Source organism: Phyllostomus hastatus, unplaced genomic scaffold (assembly GCF_019186645.2).
Source record: "Phyllostomus hastatus isolate PE091 unplaced genomic scaffold, TTU_PhHast_1.1 phas_scaffold_78, whole genome shotgun sequence".
NCBI classification, from domain to species: Eukaryota; Metazoa; Chordata; class Mammalia; order Chiroptera; family Phyllostomidae; genus Phyllostomus; species Phyllostomus hastatus.
The window spans coordinates 74,517,194-74,532,261 of record NW_025334041.1 but is presented as its reverse complement, the minus strand read 5'-3'; the positions used below and the strand labels follow the sequence as shown (position 1 = coordinate 74,532,261).

General features: G+C 35.9%; 1 pseudogene; it reads left to right on the top strand.

The window, feature by feature from the left end:
• Positions 1-2,731: 2,731 nt before the first annotated feature.
• On the top strand, positions 2,732-3,043 carry LOC123811063 (annotated as a pseudogene).
• The last annotated feature ends 12,025 nt before the right edge of the window (positions 3,044-15,068 follow it).

The following is a 15,068-nucleotide window of genomic DNA, read 5'->3' as shown; positions in this document are numbered from 1 at the left end:
TATTCAGATTCTAGCCAGGTAGAGAATCTCAGTTCTATTAAGTAGAAAATAGTTATCTCACAAGGAAGTTGTAAAGATTGAATTTCATATATAAGTGAAATTGCCTAGTACAGTGACTATAACATACTAAAGTAAATTAATGTTATTTTTGTTTTTCTTCCTACCTTAGTTCCCATTGGTTCCTTTGTTTATCATGTATTTCTTCCCTTACAACCCATTCTTTTTCCATTCTACCTATTCTCTTCTCCCCTTTCCTTCTTCCCTTTCTCTTCCTCCTGCTCTCTTCACCCCATCTCTCACATTCATCTGATTTTATTTTAAAAGTATTTCAAAATTATGAAATATTTATAATATTGTAAATAAAAATGTATACATTTTTAAAATTCAGATATCTCTGAGCACAGAGCATAGATGTTCTGCAACAACATGAAGCTGGAAATAGAGGTGAGGTCTGAGGGAGAATGAGAAACAGATTTCAAAGGATGCAGCAAACTACTCCCTGTGGGCCTGATCCAAACTGGACTTATGGCGAAACATTCTCTGATAGAGGAGAGAGATCCATATAAAAAGACAGTGAGGCTTTTCAGATCCCACATTCCAAAAACAGGATTGAACTGATTGTTGTTGCTGGGAGATCCAGCCCCTCTGTGGAGCTTCAGGTTTTCATACCCAAACAAGTTGGATACAACCACTGAGATAGCAGGTAAAGTCAGTGTATTTAACCTCCACCACTGAATCAACCTCCATAGATAAAATGGGTCAACCAGTTGCAATCCAACTTCCTGTAAAAACATTCAGATCACCTCTTTTCAGATTCTCTGAAAATATATTATAGGATATGTTGGCAAAGGCATTGCTAAAATCAGTTTTCTTAAGATTGAAATCATTTTGCTCATCTATACCCAGAGAAAGCTCATGCTAAATTTTCTATTAAACAAAAAGAAGTTTTTTTTCTTCTCCAATATATATACATATACAACTGAAGAAACTTGTCATTAATAATAAATATTGGTGTCCTGGCTGGTGTGGCTTAGTGGGTTGGGAATCATCCAGTAAACCAAAAGGTCATGGGTTCGATTTCTGATCAGGGCACATGCCTAGGTTATGGTTTGGTCCCCCATTGGGGTGCATGTGGGAAGAAACTGATCAATGTTTCTCTCACACTGATGTTTCTCTGTCTCACTCCCTCCCTGAAATTAAATAGATAAATAAATAAGTAGATAGATAAATTTTGGTAAATAAACCATCATTAATTGAAAAACTGGGGGACTATTTTAATAGTGTTCCTTTGGTTTTTCTTCTCAGTTAAATTTATTCAATTGCCATTTTTCATTCTGCTATAAATTTGGAGTATATACATAACATATGTTCATGTGGGCTTTATCAAAATAGCATAAATATATTCAAGAAAAACTATAAATTCCCAGAATGCAATATATTCCATTTTAGGAATGGAGGTTTTCTCATTATTCTGACATACATAGAGTAGACTTCATTGATTTTTCTATTTGTGTAGAATTGACTCTCCTTTTCCTTGCTAATTTTATGGGGCTAATAGTCTAGGCTTTAGTAACAATAGTAAGCATTTTATAAATATTCCTAAAAATATCTTGACTTTTAAAATAAATGACCATGTTTTCATTGTTTTCCTAATTTTGTTTAAAATTTTGATTGATGAAAAATATTATGAACACATGTATGTGTACTCATTCAATTAATGTATGTAATACAAATAGTGGACCCATATAAATGCTAGAATAATTGAAAACATTGCCATATATATATATATGTATATATATATGTGTATATATGTGTGTGTATGTATACAGATAGGACCTGTAAAATGCTAGAATAATTGAATATATTGCTATATATGGTTTATATATATATATACACACACACATTGCAGATTTAAGTCATCTCAGCTCTGATAGAGATCGGATAAGTTTATCCAGGTGTGTATCCATCTTTGTTCATACTGCTTCTGTGTCTGACAATCTGGATCTTTTGTAAATAAGAACAAAATTCCAATCTGTAACCCTATTTAAAATATTTCACTTTAATTATTTGATAAAAGAGAAAAACAAAAGACTAAACAGTTCTTTTTAAAAGAAAATTAGTTACATTATTTTATTAAAAAAAAACCCCAAAGAATAGTTAACATGGGAGGAAAAATGATAATAATTATTTGAAGTAACTTATGTTTGATGATGAGAGTCCTGGCCATGAAGGTCTCCAATCCTTCTTATTAACATGTGAGCCATTATTGTGTTTATAAGCATTCTGCTTATTTTGCACCTGCTCATTCTAAAACTTGGAGTAAATTTTTGCTGAAAGTCCTTGGTTTCCATCACTCTCTGCCCTTTTAGAAAATTATATTAGTAGACAAAATAATTACATAATTAACATTTCCATATTACTAGTTCTTTTTATTTCTAAAATATGTAATAAAAATATGCTAAAATTATATTGAATATTGGATGGTCAAAGCACTTTAAATAATAATAATGATAAGCTTTAGCCACTATGTTATGACATTTGGCTTCAACTTCTTTAAAAACTGGAAAATATGTGCCAGTCATGGTCGACCTTACTGCATTCTCCCTGGGACCATGTAGCCTTTCAGCTGTTACAGACAAGTCCTAAAGGCAACAGAAACATTTCAAGCTCTGTGTGCTGGGGAAAACTGGGTTATAAAGGTTCTTGATTTCCCCGAATTTTTCTGGGATTTATGTGCCAGGGTGGTGATTTCACAGGCCATAATGGTACAGATGGCAAGGCCATCTATGGGGAGAAATGTGATAAGAATTTTATTCTGAAGCATATAGGTCCTGGCATTTTGTCCATGTCAAATGCTGCACCCAACACAATCGGTTCCCAGCTTTTCATGTGCACTGCCAAGACTGACTAGTTGGACAGCAAGCATGCAGTCTTTGGAAAGGCAAAAGACAGCATGAATATTGTGGTAGCCATGGAGTGCTGTAGGTCCAGTAATGGCAAGATCAGCAAGAAGATCACCATTGCTGACTGTGGACAACTCTAATAAATTTTACTTGTGTTCTATCTTAATCACCAAACCATGGCTTGTGTAGCTCAGGAGAGCATTCCTTCACTCCCACCTGCTCTGAATTTTCTATAATCTTAATGCTCTCCCTGCAGTTAACACTGACTTCCTTATTTCCCTTATCCAAGTCAAGCTGGATGGCAGAGCTAAGTTTATTATTATGAAATAAAAACTAAACAAAGACAAAAAATCATAAAATTACAAACATTATGAGGTTGAATGGAACTATAAAATGTAAATTGGCTTTTTTAAAAAAAGTACTTCAAACAACTGAAAAGAAAAGACACTGTCCTTGAAAAAATATAAGCATTTAGAGACCATAAGATATAATGTAAAATTATTATGAGGGACCATATTTTTAAAACAGTTAAGACAAATATAAAATTTATGTAACCGCATAAAAGTACAAACTGATTCTAAGTGACTATCTTTCAACTCAATTTTTAATCTGTATCTTATGTATACTATTTTTACATTTAATAATTCAGCTAAATATCTTAACCTGCTTATCAGTTACCCAACTTCTTCAAATACTATTATTTGGGAATATATTTGAGGTACATCAAAAAAAAGAAAGTGAAGCTTATTATCTAAAAGAACTTGTCTTACTTATATCATATTTTAATCTCATTTTTGTTAAGTGTATTTCATGTATTGAAAAATGCCCAAAGTAAGGAATTGTTGTATTAAATGTTTTTTTTCACAAAAATAAATAGCAATAAGAGAATATTATGAGTGCATGTGATACATCTCAACCGTTCCTGTCCCACTCCCTGTCTCTCTCTCTCTCTCTCTCTCTCTCTCTCCCTCTCTGTCTTCCTGCCTGTCTCTTTCCTTTTGTTTTCTGTAAACACAACATGCCAGGTGATTAATAGTATGGTCATCTAACCTAAACACCAGTAAAAGAACATCAATTCTAATGATTAAAATTTCTGCCCATGAAGCCAAAACTCTCCTATGTAAAATATTTCTTAGCAGTTTGTGAGTGCTGCTAATATTTTTCTCATTTTCAATATGAACCACATCTACAATTATGGGAAATATAAGAAAAGTACTTTTATCTATCCTCACACCAAATTTATAGTAGCCTGTCTCATATCAGCATGTCATTATTCACTGTTTTACTAAAACTTTCTATGCATTAATGACATTAATAGTAAATATTAGTTGGGTGGGAAACAAATGGCAGACTTTCTGCTCCCACCGCTCTCCCCAACAATGCTATTTGGAGAAAGGTAAAAATTTGCAAATAAATATTTTACTTAGTGTATGTCTATTTATTTTGTTGCAGTACATTATTTCTGTTAGCTTCCTACTCTTCCCCCTCACAACTAGAAAGCTTTTGTTCACTGTAATGCAAGATAGTAGTCAAAAGAATACATGCCTTACTGCCTGAGGCAGATTCTACTGAATATAAGGTAAGCACGGCACCACAGCAACATCAGCTTGGTCCTGACCTCTTCCTTATCTATTCATATTCACCTGCTGTATCGAATTGTTTTCTGCCTGAATGATTTCATCTATTCAGAGAACAGATACTTAGAATAAAGCTAGGTATCATCTAGGGGTTACAAATATGCATCAAGCACAATCATGTTTGATATGGCTTTTATGACAAAATCCTTTTGATTTGTTTTCTTTGAATAAATTGTTTTCATGAGAATTTTAGAAGCCACTGAAAGTTTAGCTTTTTAATTGACTTGTGATATATATATATATATATATTAATTTCTTAACTTTGTTTTTATTGTTAACATTATTACAGATGTCCTTGTCCCCACCCCCCTTTGCCCACCTCTACCCAGCTCCCACCCACCCTTACCTCTGGCCATCCCCACAATGTTGTCAGTGTCTGTGAGTTGTACATATATGTTCTTTGGTTAATCCCTTCACCTTCTTTCATCCAGTCCCCCCATCCCACTCCTTTCTGACAGCTGTAAGTGTGTCCTATGTATCTATGTTTCTATTGCTATTTCGTTTGTCAGTTTATTTTTTTCATTAGATTCCACATATAAGGGAGATCATAGGGCATTTGCCTTTCTCTGACTGGCTTATTTCACTGAGAATAATAATCTGTTATTCTGCTAATCTGTCCATGCATGCTGTTGCAAATGGTAAGAGTTTCTTTTTTAATTACCAGGTAGTGGGAAAATAGAAATATTTACTCCATTCTTGAAACCTAACCCCAACATAATACCTATTTTTTTGAAAACTGAGGATTGATTAAAAAAAGGCACCTGTGGGAGGTAGTGAGAGAATCTGAGGTGGTCTGAGAGTCAGAACTGCATGCAGTAAATGTGAGAAACTGACTACTGTGTATACTGATTGGAAATAAAGTCACTTAGCACTGTGCTTCAGCCACACAAAAAGAGGAAGGTCAAACTGCATAAATTTGGTGCCAACAAAATAGGCTTATTATTTACATTGAACATTTAAAGTAACTCCCAAATTATAATGTTTTGAGAATAATTTTATTTTGAAGTAATTTAAATACAGGGGACTTATAATATGTTTTATTTTTTGTGTATTTATAAGTATCAAGTTTACATTAATGTAGAAAATACCTATATTGTCTTATTTTTTCTAATTTTCACCTATTCATTCAAATAGTGATCAATATAAATTCAATAGCTACAAACTAATTTCAAAATTTTTTAAATTTATATTGTATACAGTGACAGTTACTGAAATGATAAAGACCACTAGGCAATGCAAAGCTTCATCATAAAACATTTCAGTTTACCATGCTTATTTATTTATTTATTTATTTGAATCCTCACCTGAAGATAGATATGATTTCATTGATTTTAGAGAGAGGAAAAGAGAGAGAGAGGAATGGCAATGTGAGAAACATAGATCAGCTGTCTCTCGCATATGCCCCACTGGGGGATCCAACCCACAACTTAGGTATGTACCCTAACTGGGAAATGAACTCGCAACATTTTGGTGAAGAGGACAACACTGTAACCAACTGAGATATCCAGCCAGGGCAACCATACTTATTTTAAATATTTGAAACAGTTCACAGAGATGACTTTACTACTTACTAGAAAACTTAAAATTTAAAACCTGATATTCTTACTCCAACCCCAGTATTGTCTTTGTTACATGAAACAGCTATGGTGACCCACAAACCACATGTAAAAAATGATTCCATATTCATGTAAATATTTGTCACTTGTATAATTATTGAGCATGCAATTTCTTTGTATTCCTTATTTAGAGAAGCTAGAGAAAAACATATTTTTATATTTACATAAAAATATAATATTTCATTTATATTTTTATATATCCCCAATTATTTATTTCAATAGTTTTGTCTTAATAACAATATTAAATAGCATAGCAGAGAAAGCAGAGATAGCATATGTAGACATGTAGAGGTACATATATGTTATATATACTGCATACTTCACCCAGAGTATTGTGATTTTTCTCAACTCCAAAACTCATAATTATTTGATTTATAGCTTTAAAAACATTTATTCCACTTAAGTGTATACACTATCTACTCTGTCTTAAGTGGAAAAAATATTAGCAATCTGTTAAGAAATTTAAAAATTCTGCTCTTTGATTTTTATCCTTTATTTTCTCATGTCTTCCACTCATTTATTTCCTTAAAGTGGTTTGATTATTTTGAATTTTCCACTTATAGAGTCTCACTCTATCCAGTGCCTCTCAGCTACATTTCCTAGTTCATCATGTCTGGGTTCTGTAAACTATTTTTAAAAATATTATCACTTGTACATTCTCAGTTCTATCACAACCTTTTCCTTCTGAACTATCAATCCTTACAAAGTCTTACTCTGAATAAAATAAAAATCTGCCTTCGTTTTTTAGTTTATTCATCTCTATCATTGTTTTTTTATACAGTAATAAGAACACAACATGACATCTACTAGAGACATGACACTTCCCAACTTCAAACTGTATGACAAGATACAGTAACCAAACCAGCATAGAACTTGCACAAAGACACACACACAGGCATGCCCTGGAGATATTGTGGGTTGCACCACATAAAGTGAGTCACAGTCTTCCTGCTGCTTGAGGTTCTTGCCTTCAATTTGTAAAAAATGTATAAAATCTGTGAAGCATAATAAACTGTAGCTCAGTAAAAGAAGGTATGTCTCTATATATCAATGAAACAAAATTGAGTCCCAAAATAAACCCATAGGTATATGGTCAACTGAGCTTTAACACGGGTGTCAAGAATACACAACAGGAAAAGGACAGTGTCTTCAACAAATGGTTTTGATAAAAATGGAATGAGATTGGACTGTTGTCTTACACCATAGAACAAAAATTAACTCAAAATGAATAAAGAATTAAAAGACCTGAAACTTTAAAGCTCCTGGAAGAAAACATAAGAGGAAGGCTTCATAACATTGGACTTGGCTGTGATTTCACAGATATAACACCGAAGCACAAAAAATGAAAGCAAGTGAAACTATGCCAAACAACAAAAAGACTCCACACAGCAAAGGAGCAACCAGTGCACTGCAAAGAAGGCATAAGGAGTGCAAACCATGTACCTGATAGTGGGCTAATGTCAAAGTCCATTCCCTCTTCTTCAGCCTCAAAATGTTTTATGTTTTGGATACAGTGATCTGACTGACATAAAGGATATCACTATAAAAACATAATCTCCCATGGCCCTCAGTGTTGTCAGACACTCCCCATGACAGCTAGTTTAAACTTGGGACATTTCTCTCAAGATCTGAGACACTGTCACAGCCAAGAGGAGCCTAAAAAGACATGGCAACTAAATGGAATGAGTTACCCTGAATGGGATGTTGAAACAGTAAAAGAACATTAGGTTTTTAAAAGTAAGGTTATTAGAATAAAGTTTGACTCCAGTTAATAATAATGTATCAATATCACTTCATTAATTATGAAAAAGTACATTCTAATGTAAGATATTAATAATAGGAGACAATGGGTATGGTTGTATGAGAACTCTCTATACTACCTTAATTTTTCTGCAAATACAAAAATATTCCAAAGTTTGAAGTTTTTTTTTAATGGACAAAAGTGGGCAATAGGCACTTCACAGAAAAGGAAAATTCATTTTGCCAATAAATGTATGAAATATCTAGTGGCTACTTTATATACATAATTCACAAAATATTTTAATTAATAAAACACATCGTCACCCACCCACCTGCCACAAGAATTCTTCAGCCCTCTTTAGTATCCTGTAGGATAGCCTTTAAAGAATTTTATTTATATAAACACTAGGATAGAAATGTAAAAATTTTGCTAATGTTGAATTTTATATTTGGAAAAACTGCAAGGATGTAGTGTGTTTTAATCTCCAAATCCTTACATATTTGTTGGCTCTCCTTTTATCAACCAAGCCCAAATTTCTCAGTGGTTATATCCCTGTAGCACCGTGACACTTTGAACAATGATTCAGATTATGGTAACTTTTGTTGTGGAAATTATGGTTAGAGTTTATTTATTCAAGATGTATGTAATGGAACTTTCTAGATGCTGGGGGCAAGCACATCAGTGAATAGTTCATGTTCTTTCTTCTTGTGGATTTTGTTAATTATAGCCAACCTCAGATATTATTTTCTAATTGGTATTTGAGGTGGAAACACAATTTATTAAAGGTAAAGTCACTCCAACTATATTTAATTATTTTTTAAAGATTTTATTTATTTATTTTTAGAGAGAAGGGAAGGGAGGGAGAAAGAGAAGGAGAGAAACATCCATCAGTTACTTCTTGCACACTCCCAGCTGGGGACCTGGTCCACAACCCAGGCATGTGCCTTGACTGGGAATTGAACCTGCAACATTTTGGTCTGTAGGCCTGCACTAAATCTACTATGCCACACCAGCCAGAGCACTTAATAAATTTACAAGAAATAACTAAAAATGGCCTTCTGTGATGCACTTAGTAATTTTTTATTTGAAAATAATTAAAGAATGACTTGCAAGTAAATGTATTAGTTGATGGCATTTCCAAAAATAATGGCAAAGCAAATAGATAAAATAAACTACAAGGTAAATGAACATGAAAGGTCTTTTTGTCCATTCAGGTCCATGACATGTATTGCTTTGCAGTCAATAAAGATGTTTGCTGTATATAATAAAATTGACAATTACTAGAGCCCCACATAATGTTTTCTCTTTAAATAAGATGTGGAAAGTCTGCCAAATATTTAAACTTTCACAGTACTAATGTACATGTGTTTTCAGAGTGTGGATTTTTAAAAGTTTATCGGTAAGATTATTGTGGAGAGAGTAGTATAAATAAATATGCTGCAATTTTTTATAACAGCTTAGACAAATAACATTTTGCCCTTTGAATAAAAGAGGGAAATGTAAAATTGTTGTCAGTTTTAATTAATTGGTGGTATATATAAATTAGTTAACATTTTCTATAAAAATCTATATAGAAATTTAAAATGTAATAAAGTCTTTGGATAACTTCCAGTCAAGATGGTAGTATAGGCAAGCATGACTTGCCTGTCTGCACAACCACATCAAAATTACAGCTAAAATATAGAACAGTCACCACTCAGAACCATTAGAAATCAGGTCGAATGGTAGTCTTACTACTACTGAATAAAAGAACTACATTCATCCAGACTGGTAGGAGGGGTGCAGACTGGGAGGAATGGGCTGGTACCTCACACATGTGTGGTAGATAAAAATTGAGGAATATTTAGGGAGCAAGGAATCCCAGTCCCATACTAGGCCTCCCAGACCAGAGTTAGTGTCAGGAAGATATGTCCCAAAAAATTCTGGCTGCAAAAACCATTGGGGATTGAGTTGGTGGAAGGAAAAAGTGCTGTAGTCCCAGGCACTTCCTCTTAAAGAATGTACACATGGACTCACCTACTCAGACACACTCTTTCTGAGCTCCAGCACTAGGGTAGCAGCTTGAAAGGGACCACTGGCATGCAGGGAGACACTGAAGTGTCTGGCATCGAGGCAAACAGATGCCATTGTCCCTTTTCTAAACCCTCCCTGTACAGAGCCAGCAGGTTGGTGCCATATCTGAGACTCCATCAACCTGGCTAACACTGTTGACTAGCCTAGGAGATCCCCAGGGACTCCACCCCACCCAATTAATAGGCCCTCCCAAGCTGCTTTTCCGTATGAATGACTGGTCTTGACTCAGGGATCACAGCTTTCTAAACCCTATCAAACAAACAATAGCTGGCCTCAGTGAGCCCCAGACCCAGCATTAGCAGCAGCCAGCCTAGATTCACAGCTTGGCTTCACCTGGGAATCTCTAAACCCAGCACAAGTAGCAGCCATCTCGGATTGCTTTATAGCTCAGGCAAAGTAGCCTTGGTCAAAACACAGATAGGGGCTGACATTGGCCTGCACCACCTGGAAAATCCCAGAGCTTACACACCCAGTGAATAGCTACAGGTAACATGGGAGCACCATCACCCTGTCCTGCACAGCTGATCTTCCATGGAAGGCAGAGGTTGGTAGTAGGTGGTCACAGCCAGTCTTGCAGCTGACTAGTGTGGGTAAATACTTCGCACTGATCTCCCAAAAGCAACCAAGGCTCAACTACAAGAAGAAGGTACACTCAATCCACACGAAGAATGTACCTTGAGTACCCAGCTCAGGTTACAGGGGAGGCTGTGCCTGCAGTGGACCCTACAGGACACCTACTATATTAAGGCACACTACCAAGACACAGAATCAAAGCAGCTCTACCTAATACATATAAACAAACACATGGAGGCTGCCAAAATGAGGAAATTCCAGAAAAAGTGCTAAATGAAATGGAGATAAGCAATCTATCAGATTCAGGGTTCAAAACACTGGTTACTAGGATGCTCAAAGAACTTAGTGAGGACCTCAACAGCATAAAAAAGATCCAGTTAGAAACTAAGCTTACACTAATTAAAATAAAGAACAAATACAGGGAAACAACAGTAGTGTAGATTAAGCCAACAATCAAATCAATGATATGATAGATAAATGTGTTGTGACTGTTCAAGGCCTGACAGGTTTATGGTATTCAGACAGATGGAAGACTATTCACGGAACCATTGGGATGTCTGACATGCCTTTGTTCATGAGTGGGTGAGCCACACATGCTGCAAGTCACGTGTCCCCCTGTGTGTCTCGGTGTGGCACACGTTGCGGCCCTTGCTCCACAGCATGGCACCCATCATGGCACCTAGCAAGGAGTCCCTATCTACTTAAGTACTAGAGGTAAACAATGCCAGCTTCCAGCCAGAAAATTATATAACATAGCATGATTCTGCAAATGTGAGTCCACTTCATGTTATGGGAATAGTTTACTGGACCCAGTCTCAAGACTATGAGAACACTGCTTATTAGACTCCATCAAGACTATGGGAATATTGCTTCCCTAAGTTACCCAAACACCTGGGTAAGGAAGCCAAACTGCCTCCACTTATCCTACAACAAGGAAGCAAAATCAACCAATCAGAGCAACAAGAAGAAAAAGGAATCCAAAAACTGAGGGTAGTATAAGCAGCTTTTGGCACAACTCCAAGAGGTCCAACTTTCACTTCATAGAGGAACCAGAAGGGGAAGGGAAAGACCAAGAATTTGGAAATCAGCCCTGGCTGGCATAGCTCAGTGGATTGAGTGCGGGCTGGGAACCAAAGTGGCCCAGGTTCGATTCCCAGCCAGGGTACATGCCTGGGTTGCAGGCCATAACCCCCAGCAACCACACATTGATGTTTCTCTCTCTCTCTCTCTCTCTCTCTCTCTCTCTCTCTCTCTCTCTCTCTCCCTCCCTCCCTTTCCTCTCTAAAAATAAATAAATAAAATATTTAAAAAAAAAGAATTTGGAAATCTTTAAAAATAATAATGAAAGAAAACTTCCCTAATTTAGTGAAAGAAATAGGCATGCAAGTCCAGGAAGCATAGAGAGCCCCAAACAAGATGGATACAAAGAGCCCACTTGTAGGGTAAGTGGAGGCAGTCTGGCTTCCCTGCCCAGGTGTCTGGGTAATTAAGAGGAGCAGCATTCCCATACCTTTGGAGAGCCCTGATCACCAGTGTTCTCATAGCCTTCAGACTGAGTCCAATAAACTGTTCCCATAACACAAAGTGGGCTAGCATGTACAGACTTTTGTTATGTTATGTAATTTTCTGGCATTTTGCTTGCTTTATTCCCCTTTAGTACTTAAATAGGTAGGGGCTTCTCACTCGAGAAGAGTGCAGCTTGTGGCATTTGTGGTTGCCCTCTCGTGAATAAAGACATGTCAAGCATCCCCACAGCTCCACACGTTTTCTTCAATTTTTGGAAGCAAGAGTGAATCTGCCTGGCCTTGATCGGTTGCGACACACCACTCCAAGACACATCATAATTAAGATGCCAAAGTTTAAAGATAAAGAGAGAATCTTAAAAGCAGCAAGAGAAAAGAAATTAGTTACCCACAGGGGAGTTCCCATGAGGCTGTCTGTTGATTTCTCAACAGAAACTGCAGGCTAGAAGGGATTGGCAAGAAATATTCCGTCGTGAAAAGCAGGGACCTACAGACAAGATTGCTCTACCCAATGAAGGTATCCTTTAGAACTGAAGGGCAGATAAAGAGCTTCCCAAGCAAGAAAAAACTAAAGGAGTTCATCATCACCAAACCATTATTATATGAAATGTTAGAGGGACTTATTTAAGAAAGAGAAGATCAAAACTATGAACAATAGAATGGCAAAAAAGTACAAATCTATCAACTATTGAATCTAAAAAACAAACTAAGCAAACAAGAAGAACAGAGACAGAATCATGAATACAGAGAGCATTTTGATGGTTGTCAGGTGGGAGGGGGATTTGAGGAAATTAGTGAAGATGTGAGGGGATCAAGAAGGACAAATAGGTAGTTACAGAATAGCCATGGGGATGTAAAGAACAGTATAGGAAATGGAGTATCCAAAGAACTTATACCCATGACCCATGGACATGAATAATGGTGGGAGTATTGCCTTAATGAGTGGGGGATGCTAGGTGGAGGAGGGGCAAAAGGAGAAAAATCAGAACAACTATAACAGCATAATCAATAAAATATTAAAAAAATAATGTCTATGAAGCTATTTTCACTCTATTCCTATCTGTGCCTTAATACTCTTCTGAGAATCCCTTCCTTTTCCCCCTCCCCCTTTCCACATTGATTTTGCAGCTTTCAGCTGGCCAAAGTTGGTCATAATGTCCCCAGTGCACCCTCTCCACCTCTTTTCTCTGTAACAGGGTACTTTTTTGATTATTCAGTCCCTCCGTTTCCTAGACTTGGCTTTTTGACAAATGATAGCAATAAAAGGAAATGGGTTTTATGTTGTACTTTATAGGTGGAATGAACTACAAATTAGAAATAACAAAAAAGCTTACCACTTTAAGAATCAATTGTAATTTGGCACATAATGAAGGAATTAGTTTAGAATACTTGAAAGTCGCACTTAAAGCGAAATTACACAGAGTGCGACATTAGTGTTGCAGCACTTTTGGACTAGATTTTAAATTACATAAACACTTCTTTCTTAAGGGTGCCACTAGCTTAATAAGTGAAGTCCAAGAACAGTCATTATACAAATAATGAACACTAAACTCAAGAATAAAAATTTGATACTGCTAGAATCTATATCTGAGTACAGCCAGCACTTGTTACTTGTTAAATTTTTAGACAGGTCCCATCATCTTAAATGTTCACATCTCTTTGATCTCGCACCACCTTTTCTGCAAAATCTGATAGTCAAAGTAATTGTACACTTTCTTTTGTACTAAATAGCTATTTTTACTTGTGTCACGTACATAGATTTTGAAGATGATGTATACAGGGTAGCTGATTTCACAAGAGTGGTAGATTCATAAGAGTCTGTACCATAATCTTGTGTGTATCTCTTGACTGACAGGCTGAAAAGATAAGTAGCCACAGCCTCTTAGCCACAAACACCCACAGTGAAGCTTCAACCAAAAAGACCTAAAAATGAAATCTTACCATTTATGACAACATGGATGGATATAGTGAGTATTATGCTAAGTCAAATAAATCAAGTAGAGAAAGACAAATACTATATGGTCTCACTTATATGTGGAATATAAAACAAACAAACATAATTTTTAAAAAGACAACAGACTAGGAGAGGCAGAGGCTAAACAGTCTGCTACTTGAAGGGAAAGGGTGGGGAAGTGTGTAAAATGTAAAGGGGAATATAGTCAATAACATTGTGATAAGGTTATATGGTGACATGTGGTTACCAAAACTAGTGGAGTGATCCCATTGTAAGGCATAAAAATGTTGAATCACTATATTGTACATCTTAAAGTAATATAATCAATATAAGATTGTATATCAGCTACACTTAAATTAAAAAATGAATTATATAAAAAAATACCTAGGGATGGGAGTCGGAGTAGATTATACATAGCTCAAGGGCTACAGAATCTTCCTTTATTACCTATACTCAGTAATTTTTTAAATAAATATTTCTTCATTTTTTCATCCTTATTACAATTCCCAGAGACTTTATATTTTGAAATAGTTTCCTTATTTATTTATGGCTGTATATTAGTTTTGAAGGGCTATCATAACAAATGAACACAAACTGGGAGGCATCAAACAACAGAAACTTATTCTTTCACAGTTTTGGAGCCCATAATTATTGAGTTAAGGTGTCAAATGGGCCATGATTTCTCTAAAGTCTCGCTCTGTGGAAGGGAGAATTCTTCCTTATCTCTTCCAGCTTCTGGTGGCCCTTGGTGTTCCTGGCTGGACAGCATAACTCCAGTTATTGCCCCTGTCTCACTGTGGCCATCTTCTCTGGGTCTCTATCTGTGTCCTCTCCTCTTCTAATAAGGATGCCAATCATTGGACTTCAGCTCACCCTAAATCCGGGATGATCTCATCTCAAAATCCTTACCTTGATTACATCTGCAAAGACACTATTTTCAAAGGAGATCATAATCTAATATTTTGAGTGGATATGAACTTTGGGATTATACTCTTTAACCCACTGCAGGTCATTTTACTGAGAAGCAGGACGTTGGAGAAACTCATGC